Raw genomic sequence first — 10,901 nt, forward strand, 5'->3', positions numbered from 1 at the left:
GCTGACTGTTGAGCCCGCTGTCTCCGAGGCCTCGCTTTGCGGTGCAGTGGGATAAGGTGCGGTGGGATGAGATGCGGTGAGATGAGATGCAGTGGGATGAGGTGCGGTGGAATGAGATGCGCCAGGATGTGATGCGGTGGGATGAGATGCAGTGGGGTGAGATGCGGCGGGATGAGTCAGCTGGTCCCATCCTCTCAAGGCAACTGGTACTCTCAGACCTCGACTCCGTATCCTAGCAACCACGGGCCAGCCCCTCATTGGTCGGGGCGCACAGTCTGTGACAGGCAGACTCCCTGAGGTCACTGATTTCCCATGCCCCCCACCCCATCCCCACCCCCACAGGCCTGGGCCTGCAAAGACATGGCGCTGGCAGGATGCTGCTCACCCTGCCCATTGGACCCTGTCTTTGTCAGAATACTCCCTTCCCATGGGAGGAGACCTTTGTACAGAGAAGGCAGCAGACCACCCAGTGGCACCAAGTGTACACTGGCGGTGCTGGGCCACCATCACCACCGTGTCTGGAATGTTGGCACCACCACAAAGAGAAACCCCTGTACCAGCCAGGCACTCACTCCCCACTGCCCCCTCCTGCAGTTTCCCCCACCGCACCCCTGTAGTCCTCAGGCAAGCACTCATCAGGTTCTTGTCACAGCCCTTGGCCTGTTCTGTCGACTTCCTAGAGGTGGAGGCATACAATAAATAGGTGGCCTTCTGTGTCTGGCTGCTGTCACTGAGCATAGGGCCCATGCCCGTGGTGGCACAAATCAGCACTTCTTTCCTTTTCCTGGCTGAATAGTATTTCACTGTATGGCTAGACCACACATATTTTGTATCTGCTCAGCAGTGGATGGACATTTGGGAGATTTCTCCCTTGTGCCTACTGTGGTGTGCCTAGGTGTACCTAGGCACACCTGTTTTCAACTCTTTGGGATGTATTTCCATGAATAGATTTATGAGTTTACTTCTAGACTCTTAGTTCTATTCCAGTGATATAAATGAAAACATGAGAAATATTCATTACTTTGAGTTATACAAAAAATTCTTAGGTATGATGTTCCAATTTAAAAAGGAAAAAAAAAGACTTTAAATTGAATTTTATCAAAATTTAAAATTTAGCTCTATGAGAAATACTGTTCAGAGTTTGGAAAGACAAGCAACAGATAGAAAACATATTTTGAGGTCATGTAACTGATAGAGTACACTTAGGATGTAGATATCTTAAAACTTATGATAAATAAACAAACAACCCAATTTAAAAAGTCCAATTGTCCCAGCAGGTTACGTTGTAGACATCAACAAAATGGTTCTGAAATTTATATGGAGAGGTAAAGGACCCAGAATAGCCAACACAATGGGCTTCCCAGGTGGCACTAGTGGTAAAGAAGCTGCCTGCCAAAGTAGGAGATGTAAAGAGACAAAGGTTCGATCTAAGGGTCAAGCAGATCCCCTGGAGGAGGGCACAGCAGCCCACTCCAGTATTGTTGCCTGGAGAATCCCATGAACTGAGGAGTCTGGCAGGATTACAGTTCAAAGGTTCGCAAAGAGTCAGACACAACGGAAGTGCCTTAGCAGCAGCCAACAAAATATTGAAGGAAAGGGAGAAAGTTGGAGGACTGACATTACCCTATTGAAGACATATCATGAAGCTACAGTAATCAAAATAGTGTGGTATTGGTGAAAGAATAAACAAATAGATAAATGGAATAGACAGAGTGCCTAAAAATGGACCTACATAAAGATAATTGACTAATCTTTGATAAAGGAGCAAAAAAAGATAATAGAACATAAATACTCTTTTAAATAAATGATACTGAAACAACTGAACATCTACATGCAGAATAAATAAATAAATAAAGACAGACATAGACGTTACACCCAAAGGATGAACACCAAAGTGTACATACTTTTTATATTTTGGATAACAATCTTTTATGAGATGTGTCCTTTTCAAATATTTTTCTCCCAGTCTGTGGCTTGTCTTATTCTCTTGACAGGGTATTTTGCAGAGAAGTTTTAAACTTTAATGGCATCCAGCATATCACTCATTTCTTTCACAGGTCATCTTTCATGCTTTATCTAAAAAGTCATCACCATACCCATGGTCCTCTGGGTTTTCTTCTATATTATCTTCTAGGAGTTTTAGAGTTTTGCAGTTATGTCTGTGATCTATTTTGAGAATGGGCCCTTCAAAATAGTTGTTGCCAGTGTCTGTGTCCCTAGGAGAGGTCCCTGTTGCCTCCTACCTCTTTGGAAGTCTCTCCAAGATCAGCAAGTGGCTCTCTCCCAGGCATCATTCAAATTATTGCTTCTGGCTTTGGTCTCAGAGTGTATGAGATCTTGTGTTCACCCTTTAAGTGTAGAGTCTCTATTTTCTGCAGATCTCTGGCTCTCCCAAAAGTAAGCCCCACTGACTCCAAATGCTCTAGGATCTTGTCTTCCTAGTACTGGACTCAGACTGAGGAGCATGATGTGGGACTCACTCCCCCTCTGTCCTTGGGGAGAACCTATGCAATAGTAATTATCCTCCCACTTGTGTGCTGCCTACCACAAGAGTATGGGTGTTGACTATATCACGTCTTCACTCCTTCTACCTGTGTCACTGTGGTTATTTCCTTCAGATCTTTTCTGCTAGTGTTCAAGTTATTCTTATCAACAGTTGGTCTGTAAATAGTAGTAATTTTGGTGTGTCAATGGGAGAGGTGAGCTCAGAGCCTTCCCACTCCACCATCTTGGCCACATCCCTATGGGAAAAAAATCCTGTGATTTTGGAGCACAAGAAAATAAAGTCTGTCATTGTTTCCATTTTTCTGCCGTCTGTTTGCCATGAAATGATGGGACTGGATGCCATGATCTTAGTTTTCTAAATGTCAAGTTTTAAGCCAGCTTTTTCACTCTCCTCTTTCACCCTCATCAACAAGCTCTTTAGTTCCTCTTCACTTTCTGCCATAAAGGTGGTGTTATCTGCATGTCTGAGGTTGTTGATATTTCTCCCAGAAATCTTGATTCTAGTTTGTGCTTCATCCAGCCTGGCATTTCACATGATGTACTCTGCCTATAAGTTAAATAAGCAGGGTGACAATATACAGCCTTGACACACTCCTTTCCCAATTTTGAACCAATCCTTTGTTCCATGTCCAGTTCTAACTATTGCTTCTTGACCTGCATACAGATTTATACCTCTTAACAGGCAGGTTAAGGTGGTCTGGTATTCCCATTTCTTTAAGAATTTTCCAAAGTTTGTGGTAATCCACACAGTCAAAGGCTTTGACATAGTCAATAAAGCAGAAATAGATGTTTTTCTGGAACTCTCTTGCTTTTTCAATAATTGAGCAGATGTTGGCAATTTGATCTCTGATTCCTCTGCCTTTTCTAAAACCAGCTTGAACATCTGGAAGTTCACATATTGTAGAAGCCTGGCTTGAAGAATTTTGAGTATTACTTTACTAGAGTGTGAGATGAGTGCAATTGTGCAGTAGTTTGAGCATTCTTTGGCATTGCCTTTCTTTGGGATTGGAATGAAAACTGACCTTTTCCAGTCCTGTGGCCACTGCTGAGTTTTCCAAATTTGCTGGCATATTGAGTGCAGCACTTTCACAGCATCATCTTTTAGGATTTGAAATGGCTCAACTGGAATTCCATCACCTCCACTAGCTTGGTTTGTAGTGATGCTTCCTAAGGTCCATTTGACTTCACATTCCAGGATGTCTGGCTCTAGGTGAATGATCACACCATCATGATTATCTGGGTCGTGAAGATCTTTTTTGTATAGTTCTTCTGTGTATTCTTGCCACCTCTTCTTAATATTTTCTGCTTCTGTTAAATCCATACCATTTCTGTCCTTTGTTTGTTCCCTTGGTATCTCTAATTTTCTTGAAGAGATCTCTAGTCTTTCCCATTCTATTGTTTTCCTCTATTTCTTTGCATTCATCACTAAGGAAGGCTTTCTTATCTCTTCTTGCTGTTCTTTGGAACTCTGCATTCAAGTGGGTATATCTTTCCTTTTCTCCTTTGCTTTTTGCTTCTCTTCTTTCACAGCTATTTGTAAGGCCTCCTCAGACAGCCATTTTGCTTTTTTGCATTTCTTTTTCTTGGGGATGGTCTTGATCCTTGTCTCCTGTACAATGTCATGAACCTCCATCCATAGTTCATCAAGCACTCTGCCTATCACATCTAGTCCCTTGAATCTTTTTCTCACTTCCACTGTATAGTCGTGAGGGATTTGATTTAGGTCATACCTGAATGGTTGACTGGTTTCCCCTACTTTCTTCAACTTAAGTCTGAATTTGGCAACAAGGAATTTATGAACCGAGCCACAGTCAGCTCCCAGTCTTGTTTTTGCTGACTGTATAGAGCTTCTCCATCTTTGGCTGCAAAGAATATAATCAATCTGACTTTGGTATTGACCATCTGATGATGTCCATGTGTAGAGTCGTCTCTTGTGTTGTTGTGTGTTTGCTATGACCAGTGCATTCTCTTGGCAAAACTCTGTTAGCCTTTGCCCTGCTTCATTTTGTACTCCAAGGCCAAACTTGCCTGTTACTCCAGGTGTCTCTTGACTTCCCAATTTTGCATTCCAGTTTCCTATGATGAAAAACATCATTTTTGGTGTTCTACAAGATCTTCCAGGTCATCATAGAACAGCTAACTTCAGCTTCTTTGGGGCATAGACTTGGATTACTGTGATATTCAATGGTTTGCTTGGAAACAAAGAGTTCTTTCTGTCATTTTTGAGATTGCACCCAATCTCAATTAATTAATATTAGTCATTAATTAATTAGTCATTAGGGAAATGGAAATCAAAATCACAATGAGATAACACCACTGCCCTATCCACTGTAATGACTATAATTTTAAAAAAAACTAATGATCAAGAGTTCAATTCAGTAGGAAGACACAACAATTGTAATTATTTATACACCTGACTTAGGAGCACCTCCATGATAAGGCAATTGCTATCAGCCATAAAGGGGGAAATCAACATTAACACAATAGTAGTGGGAGACTTTAACACCCCACTTACACCAGTAGATCATCCAGACAGAAAATCAATAAGAAAACACAAGCCCTAAATGATATATTTGACCAGATAGAATTAATTGGTATTTATACGCCATTCCATCCAAAAGCAGCAGAATACAACTTCTTCTCAGGTGCACACAGAATATTCTCCATGATAGACCATATCTTGCCTCTGTAAATTTGAGAAAATTAAGATCATATCAAGCATTTTTTCCTGAGATTACAAATCAATTACAGGAAAAAAAAGATTGTAAAAAACATGAACACATGTAGGCTAAACTATATCCTACTAAATAACCAACAGAATACTGAAGAAATCAAAGAGGAAATAAAGAAAATATCTAGAAACAAGTGAATGAAAATAAGACAAGCCAAAATCTATGGGATGCAGCAAAAGCAATTCTAAGAAGGAAGTTTAAGTTTAAAATTTCAAATAAACATCTTAACCTTTCACCTAACACAATTAGAGTAAGAGGACCAAACAAAACCCAAAGTTAGCAGAAGGTAAGAAATCACAAAGATCAGAGCAGAAATAAATGAAATGGAAATTTAAAAAACAGTTGTAAAGATTAATGAAGACAATCAATAAACAAATATACTCTCCAAATAAAAAAAAAAAAACAGTTGTAAAGATCAATGAAACTAAAAGCTCTTTCTTTGAGAAAATAAACAAAATTGATAAACCTTTAGCCAAACTCATCAAGACAAAACAGGAGAGGACTGAAATAAATACAATTAGAAATGAAAAAGTAGAAGTTACAACTGATACTGCAAAATACAAATGATCATAAGAGAATACTCCAAGCAACTATATGCCAATGAAATGGACAACCTTGAAGAAATGGATAGATTCTTTAAAAGGTACTAGCTTCTAAGAATGAACTAGGATAAAATAGAAAATATCAACAGACCAATCACAAGTAGTGAAACAGTGATTAAAACTCTTCCAACAAAATAAGTCCAGAACCAGATGGCTTCACAGGCAAATTCTGTCAAAAATTTAGAGAACAGCTAACACCTATCCTTCTCAAACTCTTCCAAAAAACTGCAGCATAAGGAACACACCCAAGCTCACTCTATGAGGCCACCATTACCTGATACCAAAACCAGACAAAGATATCACCAAAAAAAGAAATTATAGGCCAATATCACTGATTAACATACACACAAAAATCCTCAACAAAATACTAGCAAACAGAGTCCAACAACACATTAAAAGGATCATACACTCTGATCAAGTGGAATTTATCCCAGGAATGCAAGGATCCTTCAATATATGCAAATCAATCAATATGATTTACCATATTAAAGAAGAATAAAAACCATATGATCACCCCAATAGATGCAGAGAAAGTTTTTGACAAAATTAAAAACCCATGTAATATATATTAAAAAAAAAAAAAAACTCTTCAGAAAGTGGGCATAGAGGAAACCTACCTCAACATAACAAAGACCATATATAACAAACCCATAGCAAATCTCAGTGGTGAAAAACAAAGCATCCTCCCTAATATTAGGAACAAGACAAGGATGCCCATTCTCACCACTATTATTCAGCATAGTTTTAGAAGTTCTAGCCAGGGCAATCAGAGAAGAAAAAGAAATAAAAGGAATCCAAATTGGAAAAGAAGAAGTAAAATTGTCACTGGTTGCAGATGACATGATACCATATATAGATAACACTAAAGATGCTACCAGAAAACTACTAAAGCTAATCAGTAAATCTAGTAAAGTTGCAAAATTAATACACAGAAATCCTATACATTCCTATACACTAACAATGAAATGTCAGAAAGAGAAATTAAAGAAACAATCCCATTTACCATCACAACAAAAAGAATAAGATATCTAGCGTGTAATGGTACCTCATTGTGGTTTTGATTTGCATTTCTCTGATAATGAGTGATGTTGAGCATCTTTTCATGTGTTTGTTAGCCATCTGGATGTCTTCTTTGGAGAAATGTCTGTTTAGTTCTTTGGCCCATTTTTTGATTGGGTCATTTATTTTTCTGGAATTGAGCTGCAGGAGTTGCTTGTGTATTTTTGAGATTAATCCTTTGTCTGTTGCTTCATTTGCTATTATTTTCTCCCAATCTGAGGGCTGTCTTTTCACCTTACTTATAGTTTCCTTTGTTGTGCAAAAGCTTTTAAGTTTCATTAGGTCCCATTTGTTTATTTTTGCTTTTATTTCCAATATTCTGGGAGGTGGGTCATAGAGGATCCTGCTGTGATTCATGTCGGAGAGTGTTTTGCCTATGTCCTCCTCTAAGAGTTTTGTAGTTTCTGTTCTTACATTTAGATCTTTAATCCATTTTGAGTTTATTTTTGTGTATGGTGTTAGAAAGTGTTCTAGTTTCATTCTTTTACAAGTGGTTGACCAGTTTTCCCAGCACCACTTGTTAAAGAGTTTGTCTTTTTTCCATTGTATATCCTTGCCTCCTTTGTCAAAGATAAGATGTCCATAGGTTCATGGATTTATCTCTGGGCTTTCTATTACACACCAGTCAGGATGGCTGCTATCCAAAAGTCTACAAGCAATAAATGCTGGAGAGGGTGTGGAGAAAAGGGAACCCTCTTACACTGTTGGTGGGAATGCAAACTAGTACAGCCACTATGGAGAACAGTGTGGAGATTTCTTTAAAAACTGGAAATAGAACTGCCATATGACCCAGCAATCCCACTTCTGGGCATACACACCAAGGAAACCAGATCTGAAAGAGACAGGTGCACCCCAATGTTCATCGCAGCACTGTTTATAATAGCCAGGACATGGAAGCAACCTAGATGCCCATCAGCAGATGAATGGATAAGAAAGCTGTGGTACATATACACCATGGAATATTACTCAACCATTAAAAAGAATTCATTTGAATCAGTTCTAATGAGAAGGATGAAACTGGAGCCCATTATACAGAGTGAAGTAAGCCAGAAAGATAAAGAACATTACAGCATACTAACACATATATATGGAATTTAGAAAGATGGTAATGATAACCCTATATGCAAAACAGATAAAGAGACACAGATGTACAGAACAGACTTTTGGACTCTGTGGGAGAAGGCAAGGGTGGGATGTTTCGAAAGAACAGCATCAAAACATGTATATTATCTATAGTGAAACAGATCACCAGCCCAGGTTGGATGCATGAGACAAGTGCTCGGGCCTGGTGCACTGGGAAGACCCAGAGGAATCGGGTGGAGAGGGAGGTGGGAGGGGGGATCGGGATGGGGAATACATGTAACTCCATGGCTGATTCATGTCAATGTATGACAAAACCCACTTCAATATTGTAAAGTAATTAGCCTCCAACTAATAAAAATAAATGAAAAAAAAAAAGAATAAGATATCTAGAAATAAATCTACCTAAGGAGACAAAAGACCTGTACTCAAAAAACTATAAGATACTGATGAAAGAAATCAAAGACAACACAAACAGATGGAGAAATATACCATCTTCTTGGATTGGAAGAATCAATATTGTGAAAATGACTGTACTATTCAAAACAATCTACAAATTCAATGCAATCCCTATCAAAGTACCAATGGCATTTTTTACAGAATTAGAATGAAAACTTTACAATTTGTATGGAAACACAAAATACCCCAAATAGCCAAAGCAATTTTGGGAAAGAAAAACAGAGCTGGAGGAAGCAGGCTCCCTGACTTCAAACTACATGACAAAACTACAGTAATCTAGAGAATATGGCACTGGCACAAAAATAAAAATATCATCAGAACAGGATCAGCTCAGTTCAGTTACTCAGTAGTGTCCAACTCTTTGGGACCCCATGGACGGCATCACGTCAAGCTTCCCTGTCCATCACCAACTCCTGAAGCTTGCTCAAAGTCATGTCCATCAAGTCAGTGATGCCATCCACCCATCTCACCCTCTGTCATCCCTTTCTCCTCCTGCCTTCAATCTGGAACAGAATAGAAAGCCCAGCGATAAGCCCATGCACCTATGGTCACCTAATTTATGACAAAGGAGATAAGAATATACAATGGACAAAAGACAGCCTCTTCAGTAAGTGGTGCTGGGAAAACTGGACAGCTACATGAAAAAGAAGGAAATTGGAACACTTCCTAACACCATACACAAAAATAAATTCAAAATGGATTAAAGACCTAAATGTAAGGCCAGAAACTATAAAACTCTTAGAGGAAATATAAGCAGAACGCTTTCTGACACAAATTGCAGCAAGACCCTTTTTGATCCACCTCCTAGCATAATGGAAATAAAAACTGAAATAAATAAATGAGACCTAATTAAACTTAAAAGCTTTTTCACAGCAAAGAAGATTATAAACAAGATGAAAAGACTGCCCTCAGAATGGGAGAAAATAATTGCAAATGAAGCAGCTGACAAAGGATTAATCTCCAAAATATACAAGCAGCTCATGTGGCTCAATACCACAAAAACAAACAACCCAATCAAAAACTGGGCAGAAGACCTAAATAGACATTTCTCCAAATAAGACATACAGATTCCTAATAAACACATGAAAAGATGCTCAACCTTGCTCATTATTAGAGAAATGCAAGTCAAAACTAGAATGTCATATCACCTCACATGAGTCAGAATGGCCATCATCAAAAGATCTACAAACAATAAATGCCAGAGAGAGTGTGGAGAAAAGGAAACCCTCCTACACTGTTGGTGGGAATGTAAATTGGTGCACTCACGATGAACAGTATGGAAGTTTTTGAAAAAACTAAAAATAGAACTACCATATAATCCAGCAATCTCAGCCCTGGTCATATATCTATCTGAAGAAGTCCATAATTTGAAAAGGGACATGCACTTCAATGCTCACTACAGCACAATTTACAATAGCCTTGACATGGAAGCAACCTAAACATCCATTGACAGTGGAATGGATAAAAAAGATGTGGTACACATATACAATGGAATATTATGCAGCAATAAAAAAACAAAATAATGCCATTTGCAGCAACACGGATGAACCTAGAAATTATCATACTAAGTAAGTCAGACAGAGAAAGACAAATATATGTTATCACTTATTTGTGGAATCTAAAAATAGGAGGTACAAATGAACTTATTTGCAGAACAGAAATAGAGTCACAGATGTAGAAAACAATCTAATGGTTACCAGGGGATAAGGTAGGCAGAGGAATAAGTTGGGAGATTGGGATTGACATATACACACTACTATGTATAAAATAGACAATGAATAAGTGCCTACTGCATAGCACAGGGAACTCTACTCAATACTCTGTAATGGTTAATGTGGTAAAATAATCTAAAAAAGAGTGGATATATGTATATGTATAAACATTTCACTTTGCTGTACATTTGAAACTAACACATTGTAAATCAATTGTACTCCAATAAAAATTTAAAAAAATAAATAAAAACAGAAAATAAGTATTTTGGAAAAATTAAAATTGTCATGTGCTGCTGGCGGGAATGCAAAATGGTGCAGCCATTGTGAAAAAGTTTTTCAGTTACTCAAAGAATTCAACATAGAGTTACCACATGACCAGCAATTCTACTGCTAGGTATATACCCAAGAGAATTGAAAACATATGTGCACCCAAAATAATGTGCATGAATGTCCATACCTGCCTTATTCACAATAGCAAAAAGGTGGAAATAACCCAAATGTCCATAAACATAACATGATAGATACATGTTATCTACCATTATTTGGCCATCAGAAGTAATGAAGTATGGTCATGCTACAATATGGATGAACCTTGAAAATGTCATGCTAAGTAAAAGGAGCAAGTCACAAAAGACCACATACATGTGATTCCATTTATATGAAATGTCCAAGGTAGGCAAATCCATAGAGACAAGAAGTAGACTAGTGGTTGTTAAGGGGTTTGGGATGGTAATGGGAGCTAAGTGCACATG

This window comes from Cervus elaphus, chromosome X, assembly GCF_910594005.1.
Source record: "Cervus elaphus chromosome X, mCerEla1.1, whole genome shotgun sequence".
NCBI lineage: Eukaryota > Metazoa > Chordata > Mammalia > Artiodactyla > Cervidae > Cervus > Cervus elaphus.